Below are 14,877 nucleotides of genomic sequence, written 5' to 3'. Positions count from 1 at the left end.
AATGATAATAGAGGGCAGAGAAATAGGCCCATTTGGTGGCCGGTTTTCAAAGGGCCCTGCAGCAGGCACAGGCTAAGCCGTGTATAAAAGGCCTCCCTGCCGCCACCGCCTAAATTGCTTACGGCCATACCACTCTGAACACGCCCGATCTCGTCCGATCTCGGAAGCTAAGCAGGGTCGGGCCTGGTTAGTACTTGGATGGGAGACCGCCTGGGAATACCAGGTGCTGTAAGCTTTTTCATCTTTCTAGGCAGCAGAGGGCGCTGCTCCCTCTCCGGGGGAGACAGGGGGCCTCCAACAACAGTGCTGGCCAGCGGCAGTGCAGTCACTTTTGCAGAGGAAGTACAAGGACGACATCACGTCCCGTGTGCCAGCAACAGCTGGCTTTCCCTCGGGGAGGCTGCAAACTTATCACAGCATGCATTTGTGTCCCTGCCGTCGCTGAACAGCGCAAATGTAGGGGAGAGAAAAGACTGCGGCCTTGCTCCCGGTAAGCACAACGGCTGAGGGCGTCAATGATAATAGAGGGCAGAGAAATAGGCCCATTTGGTGGCCGCTTTTCAAAGGGCCCTGCAGTAGGCACAGGCTAAGCCGTGTATAAAAGGCCTCCCTGCCGCCGCCTCAATTGCTTACGACCATACCACTCTGAACACGCCCGATCTAGTCAGATCTCGGAAGCTAAGCAGGGTCGGGCCTGGTTAGTACTTGGATGGGAGACCGCCTGGGAATACCAGGTGCTGTAAGCTTTTTCATCTTTCTAGGCAGCAGAGGGCGCTGCTCCCTCTCCGGGGGAGACAGGGGGCCTCCAACAACAGTGCTGGCCAGCGGCAGTGCAGTCACTTTTGCAGAGGAAGTACAAGGACGACATCACGTCCCGTGTGCCAGCAACAGCTGGCTTTCCCTCGGGGAGGCTGCAAACTTATCACAGCATGCATTTGTGTCCCTGCCGTCGCTGAACAGCGCAAATGTAGGGGAGAGAAAAGACTGCGGCCTTGCTCCCGGTGAGCACAACGGCTGAGGGCGTCAATGATAATAGAGGGCAGAGAAATAGGCCCATTTGGTGGCCGGTTTTCAAAGGGCCCTGCAGTAGGCACAGGCTAAGCCGTGTATAAAAGGCCTCCCTGCCGCCGCCGCCTCAATTGCTTACGGCCATACCACTCTGAACACGCCCGATCTCGTCCGATCTCGGAAGCTAAGCAGGGTCGGGCCTGGTTAGTACTTGGATGGGAGACCGCCTGGGAATACCAGGTGCTGTAAGCTTTTTCATCTTTCTAGGCAGCAGAGGGCGCTGCTCCCTCTCCGGGGGAGACAGGGGGCCTCGAACAACAGTGCTGGCCAGCGGCAGTGCAGTCACTTTTGCAGAGGAAGTACAAGGACGACATCACGTCCCGTGTGCCAGCAACAGCTGGCTTTCCCTCGGGGAGGCTGCAAACTTATCACAGCATGCATTTGTGTCCCTGCCGTCGCTGAACAGCGCAAATGTAGGGGAGAGAAAAGACTGCGGCCTTGCTCCCGGTGAGCACAACGGCTGAGGGCGTCAATGATAATAGAGGGCAGAGAAATAGGCCCATTTGGTGGCCGGTTTTCAAAGGGCCCTGCAGTAGGCACAGGCTAAGCCGTGTATAAAAGGCCTCCCTGCCGCCGCCGCCTGAATTGCTTACGGCCATACCACTCTGAACACGCCCGATCTCGTCCGATCTCGGAAGCTAAGCAGGGTCGGGCCTGGTTAGTACTTGGATGGGAGACCGCCTGGGAATACCAGGTGCTGTAAGCTTTTTCATCTTTCTAGGCAGCAGAGGGCGCTGCTCCCTCTCCGGGGGAGACAGGGGGCCTCCAACAACAGTGCTGGCCAGCGGCAGTGCAGTCACTTTTGCAGAGGAAGTACAAGGACGACATCACGTCCCGTGTGCCAGCAACAGCTGGCTTTCCCTCGGGGAGGCTGCAAACTTATCACAGCATGCATTTGTGTCCCTGCCGTCGCTGAACAGCGCAAATGTAGGGGAGAGAAAAGACTGCGGCCTTGCTCCCGGTGAGCACAACGGCTGAGGGCGTCAATGATAATAGAGGGCAGAGAAATAGGCCCATTTGGTGGCCGGTTTTCAAAGGGCCCTGCAGTAGGCACAGGCTAAGCCGTGTATAAAAGGCCTCCCTGCCGCCGCCGCCTGAATTGCTTACGGCCATACCACTCTGAACACGCCCGATCTCGTCCGATCTCGGAAGCTAAGCAGGGTCGGGCCTGGTTAGTACTTGGATGGGAGACCGCCTGGGAATACCAGGTGCTGTAAGCTTTTTCATCTTTCTAGGCAGCAGAGGGCGCTGCTCCCTCTCCGGGGGAGACAGGGGGCCTCCAACAACAGTGCTGGCCAGCGGCAGTGCAGTCACTTTTGCAGAGGAAGTACAAGGACGACATCACGTCCCGTGTGCCAGCAACAGCTGGCTTTCCCTCGGGGAGGCTGCAAACTTATCACAGCATGCATTTGTGTCCCTGCCGTCGCTGAACAGCGCAAATGTAGGGGAGAGAAAAGACTGCGGCCTTGCTCCCGGTGAGCACAACGGCTGAGGGCGTCAATGATAATAGAGGGCAGAGAAATAGGCCCATTTGGTGGCCGGTTTTCAAAGGGCCCTGCAGTAGGCACAGGCTAAGCCGTGTATAAAAGGCCTCCCTGCCGCCGCCGCCTCAATTGCTTACGGCCATACCACTCTGAACACGCCCGATCTCGTCCGATCTCGGAAGCTAAGCAGGGTCGGGCCTGGTTAGTACTTGGATGGGAGACCGCCTGGGAATACCAGGTGCTGTAAGCTTTTTCATCTTTCTAGGCAGCAGAGGGCGCTGCTCCCTCTCCGGGGGAGACAGGGGGCCTCCAACAACAGTGCTGGCCAGCGGCAGTGCAGTCACTTTTGCAGAGGAAGTACAAGGACGACATCACGTCCCGTGTGCCAGCAACAGCTGGCTTTCCCTCGGGGAGGCTGCAAACTTATCACAGCATGCATTTGTGTCCCTGCCGTCGCTGAACAGCGCAAATGTAGGGGAGAGAAAAGACTGCGGCCTTGCTCCCGGTGAGCACAACGGCTGAGGGCGTCAATGATAATAGAGGGCAGAGAAATAGGCCCATTTGGTGGCCGGTTTTCAAAGGGCCCTGCAGTAGGCACAGGCTAAGCCGTGTATAAAAGGCCTCCCTGCCGCCGCCGCCTCAATTGCTTACGGCCATACCACTCTGAACACGCCCGATCTCGTCCGATCTCGGAAGCTAAGCAGGGTCGGGCCTGGTTAGTACTTGGATGGGAGACCGCCTGGGAATACCAGGTGCTGTAAGCTTTTTCATCTTTCTAGGCAGCAGAGGGCGCTGCTCCCTCTCCGGGGGAGACAGGGGGCCTCCAACAACAGTGCTGGCCAGCGGCAGTGCAGTCACTTTTGCAGAGGAAGTACAAGGACGACATCACGTCCCGTGTGCCAGCAACAGCTGGCTTTCCCTCGGGGAGGCTGCAAACTTATCACAGCATGCATTTGTGTCCCTGCCGTCGCTGAACAGCGCAAATGTAGGGGAGAGAAAAGACTGCGGCCTTGCTCCCGGTGAGCACAACGGCTGAGGGCGTCAATGATAATAGAGGGCAGAGAAATAGGCCCATTTGGTGGCCGGTTTTCAAAGGGCCCTGCAGTAGGCACAGGCTAAGCCGTGTATAAAAGGCCTCCCTGCCGCCGCCGCCTCAATTGCTTACGGCCATACCACTCTGAACACGCCCGATCTCGTCCGATCTCGGAAGCTAAGCAGGGTCGGGCCTGGTTAGTACTTGGATGGGAGACCGCCTGGGAATACCAGGTGCTGTAAGCTTTTTCATCTTTCTAGGCAGCAGAGGGCGCTGCTCCCTCTCCGGGGGAGACAGGGGGCCTCCAACAACAGTGCTGGCCAGCGGCAGTGCAGTCACTTTTGCAGAGGAAGTACAAGGACGACATCACGTCCCGTGTGCCAGCAACAGCTGGCTTTCCCTCGGGGAGGCTGCAAACTTATCACAGCATGCATTTGTGTCCCTGCCGTCGCTGAACAGCGCAAATGTAGGGGAGAGAAAAGACTGCGGCCTTGCTCCCGGTGAGCACAACGGCTGAGGGCGTCAATGATAATAGAGGGCAGAGAAATAGGCCCATTTGGTGGCCGGTTTTCAAAGGGCCCTGCAGTAGGCACAGGCTAAGCCGTGTATAAAAGGCCTCCCTGCCGCCGCCTCAATTGCTTACGACCATACCACTCTGAACACGCCCGATCTCGTCCGATCTCGGAAGCTAAGCAGGGTCGGGCCTGGTTAGTACTTGGATGGGAGACCGCCTGGGAATACCAGGTGCTGTAAGCTTTTTCATCTTTCTAGGCAGCAGAGGGCGCTGCTCCCTCTCCGGGGGAGACAGGGGGCCTCCAACAACAGTGCTGGCCAGCGGCAGTGCAGTCACTTTTGCAGAGGAAGTACAAGGACGACATCACGTCCCGTGTGCCAGCAACAGCTGGCTTTCCCTCAGGGAGGCTGCAAACTTATCACAGCATGCATTTGTGTCCCTGCCGTCGCTGAACAGCGCAAATGTACGGGAGAGAAAAGACTGCGGCCTTGCTCCCGGTGAGCACAACGGCTGAGGGCGTCAATGATAATAGAGGGCAGAGAAATAGGCCCATTTGGTGGCCGGTTTTCAAAGGGCCCTGCAGCAGGCACAGGCTAAGCCGTGTATAAAAGGCCTCCCTGCCGCCGCCGCCTAAATTGCTTACGGCCATACCACTCTGAACACGCCCGATCTCGTCCGATCTCGGAAGCTAAGCAGGGTCGGGCCTGGTTAGTACTTGGATGGGAGACCGCCTGGGAATACCAGGTGCTGTAAGCTTTTTCATCTTTCTAGGCAGCAGAGGGCGCTGCTCCCTCTCCGGGGGAGACAGGGGGCCTCCAACAACAGTGCTGGCCAGCGGCAGTGCAGTCACTTTTGCAGAGGAAGTACAAGGACGACATCACGTCCCGTGTGCCAGCAACAGCTGGCTTTCCCTCGGGGAGGCTGCAAACTTATCACAGCATGCATTTGTGTCCCTGCCGTCGCTGAACAGCGCAAATGTAGGGGAGAGAAAAGACTGCGGCCTTGCTCCCGGTAAGCACAACGGCTGAGGGCGTCAATGATAATAGAGGGCAGAGAAATAGGCCCATTTGGTGGCCGCTTTTCAAAGGGCCCTGCAGTAGGCACAGGCTAAGCCGTGTATAAAAGGCCTCCCTGCCGCCGCCTCAATTGCTTACGACCATACCACTCTGAACACGCCCGATCTAGTCCGATCTCGGAAGCTAAGCAGGGTCGGGCCTGGTTAGTACTTGGATGGGAGACCGCCTGGGAATACCAGGTGCTGTAAGCTTTTTCATCTTTCTAGGCAGCAGAGGGCGCTGCTCCCTCTCCGGGGGAGACAGGGGGCCTCCAACAACAGTGCTGGCCAGCGGCAGTGCAGTCACTTTTGCAGAGGAAGTACAAGGACGACATCACGTCCCGTGTGCCAGCAACAGCTGGCTTTCCCTCGGGGAGGCTGCAAACTTATCACAGCATGCATTTGTGTCCCTGCCGTCGCTGAACAGCGCAAATGTAGGGGAGAGAAAAGACTGCGGCCTTGCTCCCGGTGAGCACAACGGCTGAGGGCGTCAATGATAATAGAGGGCAGAGAAATAGGCCCATTTGGTGGCCGGTTTTCAAAGGGCCCTGCAGTAGGCACAGGCTAAGCCGTGTATAAAAGGCCTCCCTGCCGCCGCCGCCTCAATTGCTTACGGCCATACCACTCTGAACACGCCCGATCTCGTCCGATCTCGGAAGCTAAGCAGGGTCGGGCCTGGTTAGTACTTGGATGGGAGACCGCCTGGGAATACCAGGTGCTGTAAGCTTTTTCATCTTTCTAGGCAGCAGAGGGCGCTGCTCCCTCTCCGGGGGAGACAGGGGGCCTCCAACAACAGTGCTGGCCAGCGGCAGTGCAGTCACTTTTGCAGAGGAAGTACAAGGACGACATCACGTCCCGTGTGCCAGCAACAGCTGGCTTTCCCTCGGGGAGGCTGCAAACTTATCACAGCATGCATTTGTGTCCCTGCCGTCGCTGAACAGCGCAAATGTAGGGGAGAGAAAAGACTGCGGCCTTGCTCCCGGTGAGCACAACGGCTGAGGGCGTCAATGATAATAGAGGGCAGAGAAATAGGCCCATTTGGTGGCCGGTTTTCAAAGGGCCCTGCAGTAGGCACAGGCTAAGCCGTGTATAAAAGGCCTCCCTGCCGCCGCCGCCTCAATTGCTTACGGCCATACCACTCTGAACACGCCCGATCTCGTCCGATCTCGGAAGCTAAGCAGGGTCGGGCCTGGTTAGTACTTGGATGGGAGACCGCCTGGGAATACCAGGTGCTGTAAGCTTTTTCATCTTTCTAGGCAGCAGAGGGCGCTGCTCCCTCTCCGGGGGAGACAGGGGGCCTCGAACAACAGTGCTGGCCAGCGGCAGTGCAGTCACTTTTGCAGAGGAAGTACAAGGACGACATCACGTCCCGTGTGCCAGCAACAGCTGGCTTTCCCTCGGGGAGGCTGCAAACTTATCACAGCATGCATTTGTGTCCCTGCCGTCGCTGAACAGCGCAAATGTAGGGGAGAGAAAAGACTGCGGCCTTGCTCCCGGTGAGCACAACGGCTGAGGGCGTCAATGATAATAGAGGGCAGAGAAATAGGCCCATTTGGTGGCCGGTTTTCAAAGGGCCCTGCAGTAGGCACAGGCTAAGCCGTGTATAAAAGGCCTCCCTGCCGCCGCCGCCTGAATTGCTTACGGCCATTCCACTCTGAACACGCCCGATCTCGTCCGATCTCGGAAGCTAAGCAGGGTCGGGCCTGGTTAGTACTTGGATGGGAGACCGCCTGGGAATACCAGGTGCTGTAAGCTTTTTCATCTTTCTAGGCAGCAGAGGGCGCTGCTCCCTCTCCGGGGGAGACAGGGGGCCTCCAACAACAGTGCTGGCCAGCGGCAGTGCAGTCACTTTTGCAGAGGAAGTACAAGGACGACATCACGTCCCGTGTGCCAGCAACAGCTGGCTTTCCCTCGGGGAGGCTGCAAACTTATCACAGCATGCATTTGTGTCCCTGCCGTCGCTGAACAGCGCAAATGTAGGGGAGAGAAAAGACTGCGGCCTTGCTCCCGGTGAGCACAACGGCTGAGGGCGTCAATGATAATAGAGGGCAGAGAAATAGGCCCATTTGGTGGCCGGTTTTCAAAGGGCCCTGCAGTAGGCACAGGCTAAGCCGTGTATAAAAGGCCTCCCTGCCGCCGCCGCCTCAATTGCTTACGGCCATACCACTCTGAACACGCCCGATCTCGTCCGATCTCGGAAGCTAAGCAGGGTCGGGCCTGGTTAGTACTTGGATGGGAGACCGCCTGGGAATACCAGGTGCTGTAAGCTTTTTCATCTTTCTAGGCAGCAGAGGGCGCTGCTCCCTCTCCGGGGGAGACAGGGGGCCTCCAACAACAGTGCTGGCCAGCGGCAGTGCAGTCACTTTTGCAGAGGAAGTACAAGGACGACATCACGTCCCGTGTGCCAGCAACAGCTGGCTTTCCCTCGGGGAGGCTGCAAACTTATCACAGCATGCATTTGTGTCCCTGCCGTCGCTGAACAGCGCAAATGTAGGGGAGAGAAAAGACTGCGGCCTTGCTCCCGGTGAGCACAACGGCTGAGGGCGTCAATGATAATAGAGGGCAGAGAAATAGGCCCATTTGGTGGCCGGTTTTCAAAGGGCCCTGCAGTAGGCACAGGCTAAGCCGTGTATAAAAGGCCTCCCTGCCGCCGCCGCCTCAATTGCTTACGGCCATACCACTCTGAACACGCCCGATCTCATCCGATCTCGGAAACTAAGCAGGGTCGGGCCTGGTTAGTACTTGGATGGGAGACCGCCTGGGAATACCAGGTGCTGTAAGCTTTTTCATCTTTCTAGGCAGCAGAGGGCGCTGCTCCCTCTCCGGGGGAGACAGGGGGCCTCCAACAACAGTGCTGGCCAGCGGCAGTGCAGTCACTTTTGCAGAGGAAGTACAAGGACGACATCACGTCCCGTGTGCCAGCAACAGCTGGCTTTCCCTCGGGGAGGCTGCAAACTTATCACAGCATGCATTTGTGTCCCTGCCGTCGCTGAACAGCGCAAATGTAGGGGAGAGAAAAGACTGCGGCCTTGCTCCCGGTGAGCACAACGGCTGAGGGCGTCAATGATAATAGAGGGCAGAGAAATAGGCCCATTTGGTGGCCGGTTTTCAAAGGGCCCTGCAGTAGGCACAGGCTAAGCCGTGTATAAAAGGCCTCCCTGCCGCCGCCGCCTCAATTGCTTACGGCCATACCACTCTGAACACGCCCGATCTCGTCCGATCTCGGAAGCTAAGCAGGGTCGGGCCTGGTTAGTACTTGGATGGGAGACCGCCTGGGAATACCAGGTGCTGTAAGCTTTTTCATCTTTCTAGGCAGCAGAGGGCGCTGCTCCCTCTCCGGGGGAGACAGGGGGCCTCGAACAACAGTGCTGGCCAGCGGCAGTGCAGTCACTTTTGCAGAGGAAGTACAAGGACGACATCACGTCCCGTGTGCCAGCAACAGCTGGCTTTCCCTCGGGGAGGCTGCAAACTTATCACAGCATGCATTTGTGTCCCTGCCGTCGCTGAACAGCGCAAATGTAGGGGAGAGAAAAGACTGCGGCCTTGCTCCCGGTGAGCACAACGGCTGAGGGCGTCAATGATAATAGAGGGCAGAGAAATAGGCCCATTTGGTGGCCGGTTTTCAAAGGGCCCTGCAGTAGGCACAGGCTAAGCCGTGTATAAAAGGCCTCCCTGCCGCCGCCGCCTCAATTGCTTACGGCCATACCACTCTGAACACGCCCGATCTCGTCCGATCTCGGAAGCTAAGCAGGGTCGGGCCTGGTTAGTACTTGGATGGGAGACCGCCTGGGAATACCAGGTGCTGTAAGCTTTTTCATCTTTCTAGGCAGCAGAGGGCGCTGCTCCCTCTCCGGGGGAGACAGGGGGCCTCCAACAACAGTGCTGGCCAGCGGCAGTGCAGTCACTTTTGCAGAGGAAGTACAAGGACGACATCACGTCCCGTGTGCCAGCAACAGCTGGCTTTCCCTCGGGGAGGCTGCAAACTTATCACAGCATGCATTTGTGTCCCTGCCGTCGCTGAACAGCGCAAATGTAGGGGAGAGAAAAGACTGCGGCCTTGCTCCCGGTGAGCACAACGGCTGAGGGCGTCAATGATAATAGAGGGCAGAGAAATAGGCCCATTTGGTGGCCGGTTTTCAAAGGGCCCTGCAGTAGGCACAGGCTAAGCCGTGTATAAAAGGCCTCCCTGCCGCCGCCGCCTCAATTGCTTACGGCCATACCACTCTGAACACGCCCGATCTCGTCCGATCTCGGAAGCTAAGCAGGGTCGGGCCTGGTTAGTACTTGGATGGGAGACCGCCTGGGAATACCAGGTGCTGTAAGCTTTTTCATCTTTCTAGGCAGCAGAGGGCGCTGCTCCCTCTCCGGGGGAGACAGGGGGCCTCCAACAACAGTGCTGGCCAGCGGCAGTGCAGTCACTTTTGCAGAGGAAGTACAAGGACGACATCACGTCCCGTGTGCCAGCAACAGCTGGCTTTCCCTCGGGGAGGCTGCAAACTTATCACAGCATGCATTTGTGTCCCTGCCGTCGCTGAACAGCGCAAATGTAGGGGAGAGAAAAGACTGCGGCCTTGCTCCCGGTGAGCACAACGGCTGAGGGCGTCAATGATAATAGAGGGCAGAGAAATAGGCCCATTTGGTGGCCGGTTTTCAAAGGGCCCTGCAGTAGGCACAGGCTAAGCCGTGTATAAAAGGCCTCCCTGCCGCCGCCGCCTCAATTGCTTACGGCCATACCACTCTGAACACGCCCGATCTCGTCCGATCTCGGAAGCTAAGCAGGGTCGGGCCTGGTTAGTACTTGGATGGGAGACCGCCTGGGAATACCAGGTGCTGTAAGCTTTTTCATCTTTCTAGGCAGCAGAGGGCGCTGCTCCCTCTCCGGGGGAGACAGGGGGCCTCCAACAACAGTGCTGGCCAGCGGCAGTGCAGTCACTTTTGCAGAGGAAGTACAAGGACGACATCACGTCCCGTGTGCCAGCAACAGCTGGCTTTCCCTCGGGGAGGCTGCAAACTTATCACAGCATGCATTTGTGTCCCTGCCGTCGCTGAACAGCGCAAATGTAGGGGAGAGAAAAGACTGCGGCCTTGCTCCCGGTGAGCACAACGGCTGAGGGCGTCAATGATAATAGAGGGCAGAGAAATAGGCCCATTTGGTGGCCGGTTTTCAAAGGGCCCTGCAGTAGGCACAGGCTAAGCCGTGTATAAAAGGCCTCCCTGCCGCCGCCGCCTCAATTGCTTACGGCCATACCACTCTGAACACGCCCGATCTCGTCCGATCTCGGAAGCTAAGCAGGGTCGGGCCTGGTTAGTACTTGGATGGGAGACCGCCTGGGAATACCAGGTGCTGTAAGCTTTTTCATCTTTCTAGGCAGCAGAGGGCGCTGCTCCCTCTCCGGGGGAGACAGGGGGCCTCCAACAACAGTGCTGGCCAGCGGCAGTGCAGTCACTTTTGCAGAGGAAGTACAAGGACGACATCACGTCCCGTGTGCCAGCAACAGCTGGCTTTCCCTCGGGGAGGCTGCAAACTTATCACAGCATGCATTTGTGTCCCTGCCGTCGCTGAACAGCGCAAATGTAGGGGAGAGAAAAGACTGCGGCCTTGCTCCCGGTGAGCACAACGGCTGAGGGCGTCAATGATAATAGAGGGCAGAGAAATAGGCCCATTTGGTGGCCGGTTTTCAAAGGGCCCTGCAGTAGGCACAGGCTAAGCCGTGTATAAAAGGCCTCCCTGCCGCCGCCGCCTCAATTGCTTACGGCCATACCACTCTGAACACGCCCGATCTCGTCCGATCTCGGAAGCTAAGCAGGGTCGGGCCTGGTTAGTACTTGGATGGGAGACCGCCTGGGAATACCAGGTGCTGTAAGCTTTTTCATCTTTCTAGGCAGCAGAGGGCGCTGCTCCCTCTCCGGGGGAGACAGGGGGCCTCCAACAACAGTGCTGGCCAGCGGCAGTGCAGTCACTTTTGCAGAGGAAGTACAAGGACGACATCACGTCCCGTGTGCCAGCAACAGCTGGCTTTCCCTCGGGGAGGCTGCAAACTTATCACAGCATGCATTTGTGTCCCTGCCGTCGCTGAACAGCGCAAATGTAGGGGAGAGAAAAGACTGCGGCCTTGCTCCCGGTGAGCACAACGGCTGAGGGCGTCAATGATAATAGAGGGCAGAGAAATAGGCCCATTTGGTGGCCGGTTTTCAAAGGGCCCTGCAGTAGGCACAGGCTAAGCCGTGTATAAAAGGCCTCCCTGCCGCCGCCGCCTCAATTGCTTACGGCCATACCACTCTGAACACGCCCGATCTCGTCCGATCTCGGAAGCTAAGCAGGGTCGGGCCTGGTTAGTACTTGGATGGGAGACCGCCTGGGAATACCAGGTGCTGTAAGCTTTTTCATCTTTCTAGGCAGCAGAGGGCGCTGCTCCCTCTCCGGGGGAGACAGGGGGCCTCCAACAACAGTGCTGGCCAGCGGCAGTGCAGTCACTTTTGCAGAGGAAGTACAAGGACGACATCACGTCCCGTGTGCCAGCAACAGCTGGCTTTCCCTCGGGGAGGCTGCAAACTTATCACAGCATGCATTTGTGTCCCTGCCGTCGCTGAACAGCGCAAATGTAGGGGAGAGAAAAGACTGCGGCCTTGCTCCCGGTGAGCACAACGGCTGAGGGCGTCAATGATAATAGAGGGCAGAGAAATAGGCCCATTTGGTGGCCGGTTTTCAAAGGGCCCTGCAGTAGGCACAGGCTAAGCCGTGTATAAAAGGCCTCCCTGCCGCCGCCGCCTCAATTGCTTACGGCCATACCACTCTGAACACGCCCGATCTCGTCCGATCTCGGAAGCTAAGCAGGGTCGGGCCTGGTTAGTACTTGGATGGGAGACCGCCTGGGAATACCAGGTGCTGTAAGCTTTTTCATCTTTCTAGGCAGCAGAGGGCGCTGCTCCCTCTCCGGGGGAGACAGGGGGCCTCCAACAACAGTGCTGGCCAGCGGCAGTGCAGTCACTTTTGCAGAGGAAGTACAAGGACGACATCACGTCCCGTGTGCCAGCAACAGCTGGCTTTCCCTCGGGGAGGCTGCAAACTTATCACAGCATGCATTTGTGTCCCTGCCGTCGCTGAACAGCGCAAATGTAGGGGAGAGAAAAGACTGCGGCCTTGCTCCCGGTGAGCACAACGGCTGAGGGCGTCAATGATAATAGAGGGCAGAGAAATAGGCCCATTTGGTGGCCGGTTTTCAAAGGGCCCTGCAGTAGGCACAGGCTAAGCCGTGTATAAAAGGCCTCCCTGCCGCCGCCTCAATTGCTTACGGCCATACCACTCTGAACACGCCCGATCTCGTCCGATCTCGGAAGCTAAGCAGGGTCGGGCCTGGTTAGTACTTGGATGGGAGACCGCCTGGGAATACCAGGTGCTGTAAGCTTTTTCATCTTTCTAGGCAGCAGAGGGCGCTGCTCCCTCTCCGGGGGAGACAGGGGGCCTCCAACAACAGTGCTGGCCAGCGGCAGTGCAGTCACTTTTGCAGAGGAAGTACAAGGACGACATCACGTCCCGTGTGCCAGCAACAGCTGGCTTTCCCTCGGGGAGGCTGCAAACTTATCACAGCATGCATTTGTGTCCCTGCCGTCGCTGAACAGCGCAAATGTAGGGGAGAGAAAAGACTGCGGCCTTGCTCCCGGTGAGCACAACGGCTGAGGGCGTCAATGATAATAGAGGGCAGAGAAATAGGCCCATTTGGTGGCCGGTTTTCAAAGGGCCCTGCAGTAGGCACAGGCTAAGCCGTGTATAAAAGGCCTCCCTGCCGCCGCCTCAATTGCTTACGGCCATACCACTCTGAACACGCCCGATCTCGTCCGATCTCGGAAGCTAAGCAGGGTCGGGCCTGGTTAGTACTTGGATGGGAGACCGCCTGGGAATACCAGGTGCTGTAAGCTTTTTCATCTTTCTAGGCAGCAGAGGGCGCTGCTCCCTCTCCGGGGGAGACAGGGGGCCTCCAACAACAGTGCTGGCCAGCGGCAGTGCAGTCACTTTTGCAGAGGAAGTACAAGGACGACATCACGTCCCGTGTGCCAGCAACAGCTGGCTTTCCCTCGGGGAGGCTGCAAACTTATCACAGCATGCATTTGTGTCCCTGCCGTCGCTGAACAGCGCAAATGTAGGGGAGAGAAAAGACTGCGGCCTTGCTCCCGGTGAGCACAACGGCTGAGGGCGTCAATGATAATAGAGGGCAGAGAAATAGGCCCATTTGGTGGCCGGTTTTCAAAAGGCCCTGCAGTAGGCACAGGCTAAGCCGTGTATAAAAGGCCTCCCTGCCGCCGCCTCAATTGCTTACGGCCATACCACTCTGAACACGCCCGATCTCGTCCGATCTCGGAAGCTAAGCAGGGTCGGGCCTGGTTAGTACTTGGATGGGAGACCGCCTGGGAATACCAGGTGCTGTAAGCTTTTTCATCATTCTAGGCAGCAGAGGGCGCTGCTCCCTCTCCGGGGGAGACAGGGGGCCTCGAACAACAGTGCTGGCCAGCGGCAGTGCAGTCACTTTTGCAGAGGAAGTACAAGGACGACATCACGTCCCGTGTGCCAGCAACAGCTGGCTTTCCCTCGGGGAGGCTGCAAACTTATCACAGCATGCATTTGTGTCCCTGCCGTCGCTGAACAGCGCAAATGTACGGGAGAGAAAAGACTGCGGCCTTGCTTCCGGTGAGCACAACGGCTGAGGGCGTCAATGATAATAGAGGGCAGAGAAATAGGCCCATTTGGTGGCCGGTTTTCAAAGGGCCCTGCAGCAGGCACAGGCTAAGCCGTGTATAAAAGGCCTCCCTGCCGCCGCCGCCTAAATTGCTTACGGCCATACCACTCTGAACACGCCCGATCTCGTCCGATCTCGGAAGCTAAGCAGGGTCGGGCCTGGTTAGTACTTGGATGGGAGACCGCCTGGGAATACCAGGTGCTGTAAGCTTTTTCATCTTTCTAGGCAGCAGAGGGCGCTGCTCCCTCTCCGGGGGAGACAGGGCGCCTCGAACAACAGTGCTGGCCAGCGGCAGTGCAGTCACTTTTGCAGAGGAAGTACAAGGACGACATCACGTCCCGTGTGCCAGCAACAGCTGGCTTTCCCTCGGGGAGGCTGCAAACTTATCACAGCATGCATTTGTGTCCCTGCCGTCGCTGAACAGCGCAAATGTAGGGGAGAGAAAAGACTGCGGCCTTGCTCCCGGTGAGCACAACGGCTGAGGGCGTCAATGATAATAGAGGGCAGAGAAATAGGCCCATTTGGTGGCCGGTTTTCAAAGGGCCCTGCAGTAGGCACAGGCTAAGCCGTGTATAAAAGGCCTCCCTGCCGCCGCCGCCTCAATTGCTTACGGCCATACCACTCTGAACACGCCCGATCTCGGAAGCTAAGCAGGGTCGGGCCTGGTTAGTACTTGGATGGGAGACCGCCTGGGAATACCAGGTGCTGTAAGCTTTTTCATCTTTCTAGGCAGCAGAGGGCGCTGCTCCCTCTCCGGGGGAGACAGGGGTCCTCCAACAACAGTGCTGGCCAGCGGCAGTGCAGTCACTTTTGCAGAGGAAGTACAAGGACGACATCACGTCCCGTGTGCCAGCAACAGCTGGCTTTCCCTCGGGGAGGCTGCAAACTTATCACAGCATGCATTTGTGTCCCTGCCGTCGCTGAACAGCGCAAATGTAGGGGAGAGAAAAGACTGCGGCCTTGCTCCCGGTGAGCACAACGGCTGAGGGCGT

At 57.6% G+C, this 14,877-nt stretch overlaps 28 non-coding genes and 1 pseudogene across 28 annotated transcripts; all 29 read left to right on the top strand.

Moving 5' to 3' along the window:
- Positions 1–116: 116 nt before the first annotated feature.
- LOC144540726 (5S ribosomal RNA) lies at positions 117–235 on the top strand. Its single transcript, XR_013505946.1, has one exon. It is a non-coding gene; the product is annotated as a 5S ribosomal RNA (ribosomal RNA).
- Positions 236–627: 392 nt separating this feature from the next.
- LOC144541247 (5S ribosomal RNA) lies at positions 628–746 on the top strand. The gene has a single exon (XR_013506462.1). It is a non-coding gene; the product is annotated as a 5S ribosomal RNA (ribosomal RNA).
- A 395-nt stretch (positions 747–1,141) lies between these two features.
- LOC144540725 (5S ribosomal RNA) lies at positions 1,142–1,260 on the top strand. Its single transcript, XR_013505945.1, has one exon. It is a non-coding gene; the product is annotated as a 5S ribosomal RNA (ribosomal RNA).
- Positions 1,261–1,655: 395 nt separating this feature from the next.
- LOC144540724 (5S ribosomal RNA) lies at positions 1,656–1,774 on the top strand. The gene has a single exon (XR_013505944.1). It is a non-coding gene; the product is annotated as a 5S ribosomal RNA (ribosomal RNA).
- Positions 1,775–2,169: 395 nt separating this feature from the next.
- Positions 2,170–2,288, top strand: LOC144540723 (5S ribosomal RNA). Its single transcript, XR_013505943.1, has one exon. It is a non-coding gene; the product is annotated as a 5S ribosomal RNA (ribosomal RNA).
- Positions 2,289–2,683: 395 nt separating this feature from the next.
- Positions 2,684–2,802, top strand: LOC144540722 (5S ribosomal RNA). Its single transcript, XR_013505942.1, has one exon. It is a non-coding gene; the product is annotated as a 5S ribosomal RNA (ribosomal RNA).
- A 395-nt stretch (positions 2,803–3,197) lies between these two features.
- Positions 3,198–3,316, top strand: LOC144540721 (5S ribosomal RNA). The gene has a single exon (XR_013505941.1). It is a non-coding gene; the product is annotated as a 5S ribosomal RNA (ribosomal RNA).
- A 395-nt stretch (positions 3,317–3,711) lies between these two features.
- LOC144540719 (5S ribosomal RNA) lies at positions 3,712–3,830 on the top strand. The gene has a single exon (XR_013505939.1). It is a non-coding gene; the product is annotated as a 5S ribosomal RNA (ribosomal RNA).
- Positions 3,831–4,222: 392 nt separating this feature from the next.
- On the top strand, positions 4,223–4,341 carry LOC144541044 (5S ribosomal RNA). The gene has a single exon (XR_013506259.1). It is a non-coding gene; the product is annotated as a 5S ribosomal RNA (ribosomal RNA).
- Positions 4,342–4,736: 395 nt separating this feature from the next.
- On the top strand, positions 4,737–4,855 carry LOC144540718 (5S ribosomal RNA). The gene has a single exon (XR_013505938.1). It is a non-coding gene; the product is annotated as a 5S ribosomal RNA (ribosomal RNA).
- A 392-nt stretch (positions 4,856–5,247) lies between these two features.
- On the top strand, positions 5,248–5,366 carry LOC144541243 (5S ribosomal RNA). Its single transcript, XR_013506458.1, has one exon. It is a non-coding gene; the product is annotated as a 5S ribosomal RNA (ribosomal RNA).
- A 395-nt stretch (positions 5,367–5,761) lies between these two features.
- On the top strand, positions 5,762–5,880 carry LOC144540717 (5S ribosomal RNA). The gene has a single exon (XR_013505937.1). It is a non-coding gene; the product is annotated as a 5S ribosomal RNA (ribosomal RNA).
- Positions 5,881–6,275: 395 nt separating this feature from the next.
- LOC144540716 (5S ribosomal RNA) lies at positions 6,276–6,394 on the top strand. The gene has a single exon (XR_013505936.1). It is a non-coding gene; the product is annotated as a 5S ribosomal RNA (ribosomal RNA).
- Positions 6,395–6,789: 395 nt separating this feature from the next.
- On the top strand, positions 6,790–6,908 carry LOC144540941 (5S ribosomal RNA). The gene has a single exon (XR_013506158.1). It is a non-coding gene; the product is annotated as a 5S ribosomal RNA (ribosomal RNA).
- Positions 6,909–7,303: 395 nt separating this feature from the next.
- On the top strand, positions 7,304–7,422 carry LOC144540715 (5S ribosomal RNA). Its single transcript, XR_013505935.1, has one exon. It is a non-coding gene; the product is annotated as a 5S ribosomal RNA (ribosomal RNA).
- Positions 7,423–7,817: 395 nt separating this feature from the next.
- LOC144541016 (5S ribosomal RNA) lies at positions 7,818–7,936 on the top strand. The gene has a single exon (XR_013506231.1). It is a non-coding gene; the product is annotated as a 5S ribosomal RNA (ribosomal RNA).
- Positions 7,937–8,331: 395 nt separating this feature from the next.
- Positions 8,332–8,450, top strand: LOC144540714 (5S ribosomal RNA). The gene has a single exon (XR_013505934.1). It is a non-coding gene; the product is annotated as a 5S ribosomal RNA (ribosomal RNA).
- Positions 8,451–8,845: 395 nt separating this feature from the next.
- LOC144540713 (5S ribosomal RNA) lies at positions 8,846–8,964 on the top strand. Its single transcript, XR_013505933.1, has one exon. It is a non-coding gene; the product is annotated as a 5S ribosomal RNA (ribosomal RNA).
- Positions 8,965–9,359: 395 nt separating this feature from the next.
- On the top strand, positions 9,360–9,478 carry LOC144540712 (5S ribosomal RNA). The gene has a single exon (XR_013505932.1). It is a non-coding gene; the product is annotated as a 5S ribosomal RNA (ribosomal RNA).
- A 395-nt stretch (positions 9,479–9,873) lies between these two features.
- LOC144540710 (5S ribosomal RNA) lies at positions 9,874–9,992 on the top strand. Its single transcript, XR_013505931.1, has one exon. It is a non-coding gene; the product is annotated as a 5S ribosomal RNA (ribosomal RNA).
- Positions 9,993–10,387: 395 nt separating this feature from the next.
- On the top strand, positions 10,388–10,506 carry LOC144540709 (5S ribosomal RNA). Its single transcript, XR_013505930.1, has one exon. It is a non-coding gene; the product is annotated as a 5S ribosomal RNA (ribosomal RNA).
- A 395-nt stretch (positions 10,507–10,901) lies between these two features.
- LOC144540707 (5S ribosomal RNA) lies at positions 10,902–11,020 on the top strand. The gene has a single exon (XR_013505928.1). It is a non-coding gene; the product is annotated as a 5S ribosomal RNA (ribosomal RNA).
- Positions 11,021–11,415: 395 nt separating this feature from the next.
- Positions 11,416–11,534, top strand: LOC144540706 (5S ribosomal RNA). Its single transcript, XR_013505927.1, has one exon. It is a non-coding gene; the product is annotated as a 5S ribosomal RNA (ribosomal RNA).
- A 395-nt stretch (positions 11,535–11,929) lies between these two features.
- On the top strand, positions 11,930–12,048 carry LOC144540705 (5S ribosomal RNA). Its single transcript, XR_013505926.1, has one exon. It is a non-coding gene; the product is annotated as a 5S ribosomal RNA (ribosomal RNA).
- A 392-nt stretch (positions 12,049–12,440) lies between these two features.
- LOC144540704 (5S ribosomal RNA) lies at positions 12,441–12,559 on the top strand. Its single transcript, XR_013505925.1, has one exon. It is a non-coding gene; the product is annotated as a 5S ribosomal RNA (ribosomal RNA).
- A 392-nt stretch (positions 12,560–12,951) lies between these two features.
- Positions 12,952–13,070, top strand: LOC144540703 (5S ribosomal RNA). Its single transcript, XR_013505924.1, has one exon. It is a non-coding gene; the product is annotated as a 5S ribosomal RNA (ribosomal RNA).
- A 392-nt stretch (positions 13,071–13,462) lies between these two features.
- Positions 13,463–13,581, top strand: LOC144540702 (5S ribosomal RNA). Its single transcript, XR_013505923.1, has one exon. It is a non-coding gene; the product is annotated as a 5S ribosomal RNA (ribosomal RNA).
- A 395-nt stretch (positions 13,582–13,976) lies between these two features.
- On the top strand, positions 13,977–14,095 carry LOC144540701 (5S ribosomal RNA). Its single transcript, XR_013505922.1, has one exon. It is a non-coding gene; the product is annotated as a 5S ribosomal RNA (ribosomal RNA).
- Positions 14,096–14,490: 395 nt separating this feature from the next.
- On the top strand, positions 14,491–14,599 carry LOC144541303 (5S ribosomal RNA; annotated as a pseudogene).
- Positions 14,600–14,877: the final 278 nt, after the last annotated feature.

The sequence above is a fragment of the Centroberyx gerrardi genome, chromosome 10, assembly GCF_048128805.1.
Source record: "Centroberyx gerrardi isolate f3 chromosome 10, fCenGer3.hap1.cur.20231027, whole genome shotgun sequence".
NCBI classification, from domain to species: Eukaryota; Metazoa; Chordata; class Actinopteri; order Beryciformes; family Berycidae; genus Centroberyx; species Centroberyx gerrardi.
Note: the sequence above shows the minus strand (reverse complement) of the source record. Positions and strands in the feature narration are given on the sequence as shown.